Genomic DNA, 13406 nt, shown 5'->3' with positions numbered 1-13406 from the left:
AAATGGATAAGTGTTGCCCTTGTTTTTCGGGGAGTTTTCTCAATGAGAGTTTTGGGAAAAAACACAAATGAGTTTTAGAAAAAAAAAATGAGAGTTTTCTTGAAGGAAGGAAAGGAAGGTTTTTCCCGGTAGTATTTGGTTGATAATTGGAGAGCTACAGGTGAGTAGAGTTTATCTCTCACCACTACTAAAACTATGATTTTCGTCTGTTTAATATTTACGTATTTTACTGTCGAATGTTTCCGTCCAATTTTTTTATAATTTTTAGTTTTGTCGATATGTTTAGATTTGATTTGAACTGTTGAATCTCTGAAATCGGTATTGGAACTGTTGGAACTCGGAAGTCGTCAATGGCGGCGACGCGAGTCCAAAGACAAGAAATCGTCGATTTTGTTATTTGAACTTTTAGGATTATATTTACTTGTGATCCCACAGAGGGGTGTCGATCCATCTAATAGAACTGTTGGGAGCTTCGACAGAGCGTCAATGGTGGCAAAATGAAAACCCCAAAGATTCGTTTTTGTTTTTTTTGTTGTTTTGCTTTGGTGGATTGTCGGGAGTTTAGAGATGGGTGGTTGAACTGTCGGGGTATATGGGAATGATGTGGGTGTAGAATCGGTTGTGGAGGAGCTGTTCTAGCTCTGAAGGTGCGTTAATGGCGGCCAGAGAATCGCCCAGACATGAATGAAATCCTATTACATTTGTTTGAACTATTTTGGTTGTGGGTTGGGAGTTTGATGAGTAGTTATTGGTTGTGTGTGTGTGTGCTGTCGAGTGGAACTTGGAGAAGCCATTAATGGAGGCCGAAATTTCTTCCAGATCTAGTTTTGGTGATGTTTAGATTGAATGATTTGGGCTTTTTGTTTTCATTAATGTTGTTGGGTTTCTTATGGGGAGTGAAATCGGTTTGATGGGTGGACGAGTGGTGGCCGGAATTCAAGCCGGTGGTGGCTGGTGGGGTGGGGTGAAGAAGATGACACTGTTTGGTCAGTTGGGCCTTGGGCCGAAAAGTTTGTTCTGTTGGGCCTTGGACCTTAGTTTGGTTCATTGGGCCTTAGGGTGTTTTGTTTGGGGCTCTTTTAGTTTAAGTTGTTTTGGGCCAAATTAAGTAGAGTGTTGGGCCAGTTTCTAATTTTCTTTGGTTTGGGCCTGGGCTTGTGCTTGGGCCGAACTTAGTGGCTAGGCTTAAGTGTTTTGAATTTTGACATTTCAGTTTGGGCTAAAGTTATGTTAGATTGGGCCTGTGAAAGACTAAACCCTTTGGGCCTTAGTCTTTGGGGTTTTGACTAGAGTTGATTGTTGACTGTTGACCAGAGTTGACTTTGACCAGTTGACCCATTTTGACTTTCAACTCGGATTATGATTCGGTCTATTAGGATAGGTCTAGGGCTATTAGCATGCTTGGCTTTAGGCTAAGATCTTTATATATACGTGGGTATGTGTATTAAATACTATATGATATTTCAGTTTTATACACAACGTTATGACACTTATACATCTTTAAAATTAATAACGCGTAAATAAAAAATACATGAATCAAGGTACTCCTACGTTCTCTGAAATAATATATGCAATAAGGTTCAATAATGCGTAAACAAATTTACCACCTCTTTTAGAACTCTCCACGCCTAAAGTTTTGGATTTAGTTTTATCACTGTTGATGTCATATGTTAGGTGGGCATTTATTGAATGTGTCATAAATGGTCCGTTAGCGTTATATAATGTGCCATGAATGACCATTGAATGTGCCATGAATGACCAGATTGTTTGGACTGCCCTAGAGAGGAACTAAGGTATTCGCCTTGCGGGTTAGTGGTATTAATTTGATTATGCGAGTGTGTTTGGGCTTACTTTTGAATACATATAGGATATCTACATATGTTATATACAAGTTCTAACTTTCTTTTGCAGGAGGGTAGGACTTAATAATATTTTGTGCAGGGACGCGGTCCTACCCTTATACCGCAGTGGATATCGGTAAGTTTTAATTCAATGATTTAGATATTAAAAACGAGTTATTAGAATGAGTTAATATAATGGAAGTTTTGCTTGGGAAGAAACTATGCCGGATGAAATGACGGAACTACCTGTCTTCCAAGCTGAGAATGATTAAGTTATAGGAAAATATAACGTGATTGTTTGGATAATTAAAGTATGATAATATTTATATGTGGTTAGTCTACTCATACCAGCAAATTCCATTTTGCTAACCCATGTTTGCTTTGTTTTAGCAACGTAGGTGTGTTCTTTTGGAAACATAGGTGGAAGGCAGTGGAACCGCGGCGTTTGATTTGGATTTGATCTGGAGCAGTCCGGGAGTTTATTTTTATTAGGTCTGATCTTTTGGAAGTATGTAATAACGTAGTTTTCTTTTCATATGACATGAAAATACGATGTGGAAGACCTGTTATTCTTAGAGTGGTTTGATGTTTTATTGGGACGGAAGATAGATTTTTTATAATGTAATAAAGAGAATTTTGGAGATTGAATTTGTGGTTAAGATTGTTTATGATGTGGGTTTTAGGTTTTGACATGTGTTGTATCCACCCCGTCATAGCCTGGGTTTTTAGACAATTGAACCAAGTGATGTTTGAGATATTTATATTTCAAATATTCATTTTTTTTTAATTGTTTAGAAATTCGGGCTGTGACAATGAGGGATTGAACAATCTTGGAAGTATTGTTGATGAGAAGAGATGTTTTCATTTTGATGGGGAGTTCTAGGGTGGAAGACTTGATTAAATTTTGTAGAAGGCAAGGGGGGTTGCTGAAATGGCTGAATGAGACAACGGGAGAAGATGAATATTGTTGTTTTCCGGTTAGGGTTTTCATAGATTACGGTTCCATTTTTTGATGAGAGAGAGAAGTTTGTGCTGTAGTGGTTGGAGTAGTGATGATGTGGCGATGGAGTGATTCGGCTCCCCTACACCAAGGTAACTTACATCAGATTCGGCTCCCCTATACCAGCTGCTATTTCTCCCTCTACTTCATTGCTAATAGTGCCAAGAATTTCTTGGCTCCCCTCCTCCTCCTCAAACAAAGACTCGTCTTTTATTATATATCCTCGTCCTTTATATTTTTGCATGACAAAACTGAGTAAAATAGTAGTATAAATCAAATGTATGAGAGCATCTCTAATGTACCCCTCGTCCCCATCCATTTCCACTCAGATTGTCAAAAGAATGTCTTTGATGGTTCCCGATTTCTTCCCCATTGCCATAAATTCAGTATCAGTTTCCGCACTCCCACAGTTTGGGGGTCAAAGCAAGCAAATAAATGTCACAAACCTCATTCTAGGTGGTTTGTTGGCAAATTAAGTGTTGAACATCTTACTTTTGGAATACTTGCTTTCAATTCTTTCGAAGAAATAAAATTAGAAAAGCAATCAGTTTCACACAATACTGTCCATCATCCGTTTTTTTACCCAATTTTTTACATGTAGGGCTATCAAGAAATCCTAACAAAACACTAAAAAAATGAGTTAATGTGATTGTTTTTCATTCATAGTTCGTGATTCTGAACGAAACTCCGGAATTCCGCTCGGAATTTCGGTTTTTCAAAAAATCGAAATTTTAAATATAGTGTCGAAATAATCGAAATTCCAAATGAATTCGAAATTCCGAATTATATAGGGTCGAAATTTACTGGATTTCGGTTTTTAGAATTACCGGAATTCCGAGAATTCCGAAATCCCGAACTATGTTTTCATTACGGTTTTAACTGTCTTAATGTGGAGTACTGTGCAATTATGCAAATGACATTACGAGAACTCCTGCAGCCATGTCCCATGGCTTTAGATGGTATTCCCAATAAGCTTCTACGATTCCCAAAGCTACATGACACATGTCCACCGCAGCTGCACCTAGCCATCTCACGCCCTGTAAAACGAATAGTAAATAAATTCATGAAGCAACCAAAAACACCCTTTGCAAGTGTTATCGAAAGATGAATTACAACTTACCCTGCTGATATCAGTAAATTCTTTGAATAACTCTATGTTTGTCGCCCATGCATCATCATGTTCATATCCAAACCCAGTAACCATAAGAGATCTCTCTACCTAAGATGGAAGTGGAAAGAAGTTTCTCTGCTCTCGCCAAAGCAATCTCTGCGTCATTGACACGTTTAGTAGCCTCACTTCAAAAATGCGATTACGCTCTGGGTGCATTATATTTGCCACATCCTTCTCTGCTTTCAAAGCATTCATTTGTGCTCTCTCTGCGACCTCACTAAGTTTGTCTACTTCCTTCGATCTGCATCTCTTCTTTTCTACTTTGTAACCGACTCAACTTCGACTGACATTGTTCCAAATTATTTCTACAGTTGACTATCTCATCCTGAGCAACCAAAAGTACCTCTTCTTCCACTGAAACCGACGCCCCATTTTTTTTCCCATTCTCTATATCACCCTCTACTGAATCATCAACAGAGATACCCGTTTCTTTCACAGATTCTAAAGACTCTACTGCGAATTGAAGTTTAGCTTCTACCATAGAAAACGCCATGGTTGTTTCTGCATAGTTTCTTTCGTAACACCCTCCTCATTAATAACATCTTTAATATTACCCAAAACAAAAAACGACAGCATTCAAATTTTTTGAGAGAGAGAGAAATTTGGTTTGTGGAACGCGAATTTTGAACTTCTTTTGCCATTTCTTTGACCGTATCATGTAAAAACTTTGCATATTCTATCCTTGCAGTAAGTTAGGGTTCATGAGTTACTACTTTGGAGAGCTCTCACTTTTCAAGTTTCTTTTTGTTTAAGAATGGAGATAAGAGCTAGGAAGAGAGAGGTTTCTCTTTTAGACTTTCTGTTTTTTGGTTTTTTTTATGAACAATTGAAAAGGGCGTGGATTTGCTTTTTTTTTCTGCAGAGGGTGACGTGTCTGGGTTGACGTGTTTCACTAGGAGCATTCTCAACTACTCAGTATTCATGGTTTTTTATTAGAAGTCTTTGTATTTTACATTACTTTTTCCATGCTGATTATTTTGGGTCCATATTTTTTGGACTTTCTCAATAACTATTTTAACCCATACATTGATATTGAATCTATTTCAAAAAAGTATTTTGCTTTGCATAATGATTAATTGAATTCAAATATACGAAGTATAATTATTGGTCCTTTTGTGCTGACATTCTGTCATTCTAGGATCCATTGCTAGGTTCCAATTGTTTTGAACAATATTTAAAAGAGTCATATCTTCTGACGGATTAATAGTCCCAAGCAAATCAAGACAGTCATTTGATTTTACATATAATGAACCATAGAGGTGCTCAATACAATTCCTGGATGACTGTGAAGTGGAATGATCAATGAAGTTGGTATACAAAATTTTCATATCTGCAAAATAGGGCAGAACCCAAACATATATATCCCAACACTTCATTAATCCACACCTCCTACAATATCCCAACAACTCAAAATCAAAGTGGAATTAAATTACAATCAAGGAAGAACACTAAATTAGTAGGTCTTGATCAGAACTTGAAGGCTTACAGAGACGATATCACACTTAGGCAAGTGAAGATATTTCATTGTAGGCGGGTACTGGAGGTTCCCATTACGTCTCATTCTATTAATCCATTGACTGGAACCTTTGCATGTATGTATCACTGTGTCCTGATTCAAACCCACGACAGATGGCTTGATTTGTCCTGTCAAACATACCTTTGTACACTCAACATGAAGCCACCGGTCCTATCTTCCAAATTCCACCCTGTTAAGTCCTCAAATTGCATCCTCGGCATCTCGCTCATCATCCATATAGACAAAAACAAATCCTATAACAACAACAAAAGGAAATAAAATCTTGTAGATACCACACAACTACCAAGGAGGAATAAAAGAAAATCCAGGATCTCTATGTAAGGATCCCATTATGAGAAGATATATGGTTGAAGAATTATAAACGTAGACACTTACTTTTTCTTTACCCAAGAGAATCGCTAAGCTTTTCGTTCCAAACGCTTCATCTCCATCCATATCAGGTATATCCTAAAGTTCAAACCAAATTACAAAATTTATACTCGACTTAGAAGTCAATATATATGCTATTACAGACTTTTTCCTATATGTCCAGATCCGTTTTTGAGATAATTTTGATGTAATAGATTAGTGATCTCTCACGGCACTGCAATTCCATCTCATCTTCTAGTTCAATGCTACCGTAACTTTGCACAAACATTAATGTAAGAATAAAGTTAGCACTCCCTTTTCATATGGGATTAAGTGATTAAGGGCATCTCCAATAGGGGGTGTAAAATTACACCTCCACCTAGGCTCCACGTAGGTGGCATTAGGATTTTACACCTCTAATTGTATAGTATTGTATAGCTCATAAATATCCACACTCTATACTCTCCAATGGAAGAGTGTAAAAAAATAGATTTTAAACTCGGACGTCACTCCAAGTGACGTCCCTCTTTAATTTAAACTGGGACGTCACTTGGAGTGACGTCCGAGTTAAAAAATAAAGCTTCAAACGTGTGTTGAAGTGACGTCCGAGTTTTTAAGTTAAACAGACGTTATTTTAAGTGACGTCCGGGCTTTTTATTAACTAATAGCGAGAGGGGGAATTCCCCACCCTCTCTATTAGCTAATACACTATTACCTACGGTTTAGCACCTCCATTGGAGAGAGTTTTTTGATATTTGGAGTGTAAAATTTCCACTCTATACGGTTTACACCCCCCATTGGAGATGCCCTAACTGGGTTAAGGCAAGGACGATGGAGACCATGATGAAAGAGAAGGAGTGAATTCTAGGAGTTGAGAATTTGGACAACGTACTCCACCTAAGCCATTTAACAATTGTAGTTGTTCACCAAAACCAATTAATATTTAGTCCCACTAAATTCAATGCAAATGGAGCCTTCACAAGGTCACCCATGTACGCATACCCCAGGATCATCTATCTATCTAAACAAAAATAGAAAAAATCAAATCGATTTTTCCCAGCACTAACATTTCCTGGTTATTGTAAATGAGTCACGGAAGGGGAAAAAGCTAACATTAGTAGTATGCCTTCTGCATTCAGAACACCCAGTGTACCAACCAGTGTCTTTGTTCCTTACCAATTTTTTTTGTTTAGAAAATAATATTCACGTTTAAGGATTTCTGAATATGATTGATGTAATACCTTGAGTACTGAGACAACAACTGCAAACATGCACATGAACACTGTGGCCAAAACTGATGATCTTGTAAACGCCATAGGCTTCCCAAGTACATATCTCTGGAAGTTAACTTATGAACTCTTCTATTATATGAAATAAACTTGAGATATATGGCTAAGATAATCTGATGATACCTGGATGTGAAGGAAGACGAAATTTGAATAGAAAATGCTCTTGCACCCATGATGCAAATTGCGTCGAGAATAGCATTACTCTTCCATCTAAGGAAGGGAAACTAATGCGAAAGAACAAAATAAGTTAAAGAATTTTATATGAGGAACTATACTACAAAGTAATCTACTTTTTCGAAAAAAAAAAATCAAATAAGTTAAAAACACTTACATCAATAGAATATGCACCTCCAAATGCAAAGAACGTAAGAATGGCACATAATAATGGTGGCGACTGAATCATTATTCCCATAACAATACTCTATAGAATTAAGGAAACCATTTAGTGAATGTATTAACTTCTTTCTGTATCAGACATAGTAACAAAAGTGATAATTTTGGAAGAAGAGAAGAATAAGTAATTTCTTTCTGTATTAGACATAGTAACAAAAGTGATAATTTTGGAAGAATAGAAGAATAAGAGAGGGTTTGAAGAGATGAATTTTTTTTTGGAGAGTTGGGAGTATTTTGTAGAATTAAAAAAAATATAGAAAATGTTTTTATCTATTTTGGGTTACGAACAATTGAAATCTCCAAAAAAGAGCGTATAATTCATTTTTTTATGTAAAATCTGATGTGTCCAGAGAAAAAAAGGGACTGACGTGGGTCTTTGATAAGAAAAAAAGCAAATATCTAGTCGTTAAGACATGTTAGCTTAACACAAGACATATCAATCTTCCAATACAAGATGGATAACATGGAGGATGTATTGAACTTTCTAGAATGTATTGAGGGCAGGTTTTAATAGATAACATGGTGGTAAAATTCCTTTTATCTAAAATGTTGTTAAATGCATGCTTGGATTACTATAAATCTATACCTTGAGCCAATTGTAATAACTAATTGTCATATACATTGACACTACCCTAAGGGATCACAGTTTATGAGATTTGGTCTGTGAATCCTCTCGGGAACCCTGGCATGTGCTCAATGTCATCAACCGTAGACATTGCAGGTTTTAGGAAGCAAAAGGACTCCTTCACTTCCCTTCTTCTTTTGATCCTTGTTGCTCTTTTTGTGCCATCTCCTTCTCTTCAGGCTGCTCTTTCTGTTGTTTGATTTAAAAAACCATCCTTATCCATGCTGTGTTTTGGGTTTAGCATTATCTTTAAATGTAAAGGCTATTCAAATGGGTAATTGCAATTTGTTTGGTCAATTGTCTTCCTAGCAAATCTGCTTGGCGGAACTCACAGTTGGGGATTAATTTTGACCTCTTAAAATCTATTTTACTATATTAGGACAAATTTGCAAATGGCTTCTGTCTATTTTTCCAGTATTTATGTCTATTTTTATTTTAGTTTTATGTAGTATGCTTTCTGTGAAAATGCCACTATTAATTTCAAAACCAATTTTGATAACCAATGTAGGGGTAGACACCAGACACATATCAGTTCTTGCAAATATTTAGGTGTATCAAGTAAGGACTTGTGTTACATTGATTTACAGGTAATCTTGTTCGACCGTGATACAGGTTTAACTGTTTAAAACCTTCTGTGAGATGTATCGAGGCTCTGTGTAGCCTGTTTTAATTTGACAAGTATTTTTTCGGTTAAAACTGTTCGACCGTTTACCTCAATTAACATAAACCTTTCGTAACATATCAGATTGTACATATAAATGCACCTGAACATTGCAGTGGTATTTTTTCTTGACAATTTATTTGGCCACAAATGAAGACTGTTTCGAAGCTCCGTTCGTCTAAATCCTCTTGTCATTATTGCATAGAAGATGTTCTATTCGCAATCTGTCAATGGCCCTTGTGAGTAAACTTTGTTGGTTTTATTACAAAGATTAATTTTCTTTCTTCTCAGATCTAGTCGTAGCAGAATAGGGAGTGTTTTTTTTTACATCTTTTTAGTAATACATCCGTTTGGGTGAGGTTAATCTTGAGAAGCGGGGAGGAGGTGTTGATTCCAAATACATCTCTTTAATGAACAAATCTTTATTGTCCAAATGGGTGTGGGGGTATGGGCCATGGGGAGGATAAAGAAAATTATATAGAAAGGTCACTGTGGGAAAGTATGGAGGAGAAAGTGTGTGGAGACCAAACACGTGCTATAGGAGCTAAAGGAGCATGTGCTCGTTGCTTATTTTCTTACACAATCATGTGTGTCTTCAATCTTGTACCAACTGGCTTTCTTCTCATGGCTGGTATATCTTGGGTGCATCCAAATAGACAGTATTAATGAGAGAGGTATGGAGTTGGTTAATTTTGCCCACTTTGCAAGGAAGTGGATCATCATCTTGTTCTTTGTCCGGTAGCAAAGCGATTGTGGGAATGGTTTTTATCTTTTCGTTGAATGAATTTTGGATTTTTTCCGGGAATGTAAAGGTGGTGTACTGGTGTGGACATCGTCATTAAGGATCTTGCTCCGGGTTAAATGGATTGCAGACAGATATGGAATGAGTGCAACTGGAGAGCGTTTCAAGGAAAATTACAAGATTTTTGGTGGACATCAAGGCGCGTCTATATGATTGGTCAAGGAGTGTCAACCTGGGGAACTTAGATTTCAAGTTTTCATGTGTAAATGGGATAGTTTTGTAAGTCACTTCTTGGAATTGGGTTATATTTTGGAATTGTAATTAGCTACAATTAGCAACTCACTAAAGTTTAGCTACTTGTAACAAGTTTTTGGAATTAAATTATATTTTATTGATAAAAAAAAGTTGTGCACTAATTTGTTCCTCAGTGGAGGAAGATATTGATGTTGATGAAATTTCTTAAAATGGAACAACAGCGGTTGTACACCTATTAGGTAAAAGCTTAATTCCTTCTTGTTTTTTTGCTAAAATTGGTTCCTCCTGATTATTGATAGAAAATGCTTTATGATTTTGCAATTTTTATGATTGTTATGGCTTTTCAGTGTTTACAGACAGAAAAGTTTGCAAGTCACTGAAAAGTGCGGTCAGTTGTGGATACTGCCTCCCTGAAAGTTTATGAAAAAGCTATGTTATATGGGCATGCCTTATTTTGAAACTATTCTATATCAGATACGTATCTATGTGTGTCAGACATGACGCAAACACATATTTTATTGTGATATAGCTCAATTATTGATATTTCACCGTGTCAGACACTTCGTATCCGTGTGAGATACGTGTCAATATAACTTAGTTTAAAGAGAACTGCTAATATTTCCTTCTTACCTACAAATGACAACTTTGTGATTGTGCATTCTCTGCCAACATGGTACTTTCTCACCTGACATTATGTCCTTAAATCCCATGCCTTACTTGGACCCACAATAAACTTTGGTATTAGGTAGAGCTGCTTGTAGGCTTCTCTCTCATCGGAGATTCTGTTGTATAGAATAAACAACAGACTGTAGAAAAGATTTCTTCAGGCAACAACTCCAGGTGAGGAAACTTTTCATTAATGATCTTCTTGTAGAATTTTTGCAGCTTCTTAAGCTAATCAATGATATCCCCAAATCTTGATAGTGAAGACTATCAATTTCCGAAAAAAGACCTAGCTCGGTTTCCCTGCATGTTGTTCCTTCCAGTTCTATTCCAACATCAGCAAAAGTACAGGTGAGACCATCTTGCAGAGTTTCTTGACAACTGGACATAATAACAATAAATTATTGAAGTGCTTGTAACTATTTATGAGTTCTTATTCTGGGAGCTACATGCAAAGTAAATTGCACATTTATCAGTTGATACTTGGTAGTCTTTTTTGCAAGAAGCAACCGTTAGATAAGGTAGGTTTTTTGATAGTTTATTTCTGGTAGAGATTCTCTTTAACCAACGTCAAGGCAAGTTTCTTGGCACAGGATACAAAACAGAATACAAGAGTCTAGAGCAAGTTTTTGATACCCAAGTAGTCGCCATGCTTGCGCCACCTGATGTGATTGATGATGTCAAATGCCTGGAATGTTGTAACATTGTCTCGGGTGGCAGCCACCAAGTGCCTGCTCCTCTAAGTAGCCTAAATTGTCTTTGTGCACTCCGCTCCTTGTGGTTCATCTGTTGTGCAATTGCTCCCTTCTTCTAGTATATTTGAACTTGAACGATAACCAACATCCAGGTTAGGTAGCAGAGTGGTAGAATAGGTTTGGGAAATTCCAATCGGAGTGCGAAGGCTAGGATAAGGTTTTGGGAGGAGAAAGGGTTGGAGCAGGGACCTTTGTTCGTACTATTTTCTACTTTTCTAGACTATTTCAGTTCCGCCACTAAGAATTGCCATGTTTTTTTTTTAATTTCTTGTCGTTAGATAATGTGCATATTGCTTGGGATTTGGCAATTCAATTTGTCATATCCTCATGGGGAGGTTGGATGCTATACGCCTACACCTGCTGTGAGACTGAGCAGAGAGTGTTGAGTCTAGTCTATTTGACCAGAATGGGAGATTCTCATTTGAATCCTGTTTTGTCCTTTGCTAAAAGACTACACATAATGTCAACCTTATTCCTGATTTTCCTAGTTGAATTAGCCATGTGGAAAAGCCTCGTATCTGTTATTATACTTGGCCTAGAATTGCTATTTGCGCGTCTCCCTGTTGGTTGAGTAGGTAAATTCCCCTTACATTGAGTTGTTGAAAGTCTTAGTAAGCAAGGTCCTTTAGGGTTTAACAAATCATTCTACTGCCCAAGGGCCAAGACTAGCAGTTGAATTAGAAGCTGCTGCTACCGGCTACATACTATTATTGCTGCCTAATCGTTTGTGATGAGTGCATAGTACACAATTTGTTTGAGGTAAAGAGCCGCTTTTGACAATTTTATCATGCTTGATTAGGTTATGGTGTCTTGGTGTGATGCTATGCCATATTGGTTTGCTCCACTTGGTCTTGGATGTCTCCGTTGAAAAGCTGCGTAAGCAGTTTCATTTGACCTCATAATAGTGATAATACCTGTTTGGGGCTACCTTATTGCCTCTGAACTCATTGCTACATATCTTCAGCCTCTCTGGGACAACTTGCTTCTAAGCTCTCCCCGTGGGCATCTTGATATCTCTTTTATGCTGCGGGAGTGCAGCTTATAGATTCAGTTCTAACCAGCTAAGGCATTTATTAAACAGGGTTTAGTAATCATGCGTTAGGCTGTTGTCAGAGAAACTAATAAGGTCTGCAGCAGATTCCAAAGCAGGTTTAGGTATGGAGATGAAAAGGTGCTCTGTAGCTTGGAATCCATTTTCCGATCAAGAACATAGGGAGGACTAGGAGTTCTTGATTTGGAGACCTAGAAAAGTTCCACATACAATGCAAGGAATGAAATGCTATTAGTTATTTAACAAATATTTCAAGTTTCCATGTTAATCATTGTTTTGTGAATCATTGGAATGGCTGTTACAAGTCAATAATTAGCTTCATTTTCATATCCGCAGGTGTATTTTTTGATAGTGGAGTTGGTGGTGTACCAAATCAACTCTGTTCTTCTTTTCGAAGTCTACTGGTGGGGCTTGTTGAGGACGGACCGGGTTGAATTCTGGATCTGGCTAGACAGGCATAAGCAGTGTGTTCAAGTTCTTGTGTGCCAAATGGTTTCATTCATTGTAGTTCGATGGTTCAGCTAAAGGAAGTATGCAATGGACGCAGCAATTATTTGTTTCCCGAGAGTAGAAAGAGATCGCATGCTCCATGAATATACTCGATTAAGACTCAGTTGAATATTCTGCTTATAATTATGATTACACATTTGAAGTGTCTGCCCTTCTGTAAATTCTGCATCATTAGTGACTGACTTGTTATCTCCTAAAATATGAACTGATTGGAGTTGAAGTTTTGTAGCCAAGCACCATTGTCACCTTGGCACCTATCAGTTCTGCCTCCTGGGGATCAAAATCTTATATAAGTAGCAACGGATAACATCACCATTTGTCCAAATACGCACTTCTGCTGCAGAAGCCTTACTTGTCACTCTACCATATCCAGCATCAAAAAGAACCTTAGCATGAGGAGTTGTAGAATGATGAGTAGCAGAATTGATGTCCTGCATCAAAGGATTTTCATCATTCTCGAGATATGCCGCAGTTAGTTGATTAGCTAAATGTGTAATTTGCCTGAGCATAACTTCCCTAGTATCAGCACCTTTAACAATCAGGAGTTTCACTATGATGAAAACAG

At 37.3% G+C, this 13406-nt stretch overlaps 1 long non-coding RNA gene across 1 annotated transcript; it reads left to right on the top strand.

Annotated features, from left to right (window-relative positions):
• The first annotated feature begins 10490 nt into the window (after positions 1-10490).
• Positions 10491-13166, top strand: LOC147511689 (uncharacterized). Its single transcript, XR_015219483.1, has 3 exons — positions 10491-10702; positions 10787-10876; positions 12668-13166. It is a non-coding gene; the product is annotated as an uncharacterized LOC147511689 (long non-coding RNA).
• The last annotated feature ends 240 nt before the right edge of the window (positions 13167-13406 follow it).

The sequence above is a fragment of the Coptis chinensis genome, chromosome 3, assembly GCF_015680905.1.
Source record: "Coptis chinensis isolate HL-2020 chromosome 3, ASM1568090v1, whole genome shotgun sequence".
Lineage (NCBI taxonomy): Eukaryota > Viridiplantae > Streptophyta > Magnoliopsida > Ranunculales > Ranunculaceae > Coptis > Coptis chinensis.
Note: the sequence above shows the minus strand (reverse complement) of the source record. Positions and strands in the feature narration are given on the sequence as shown.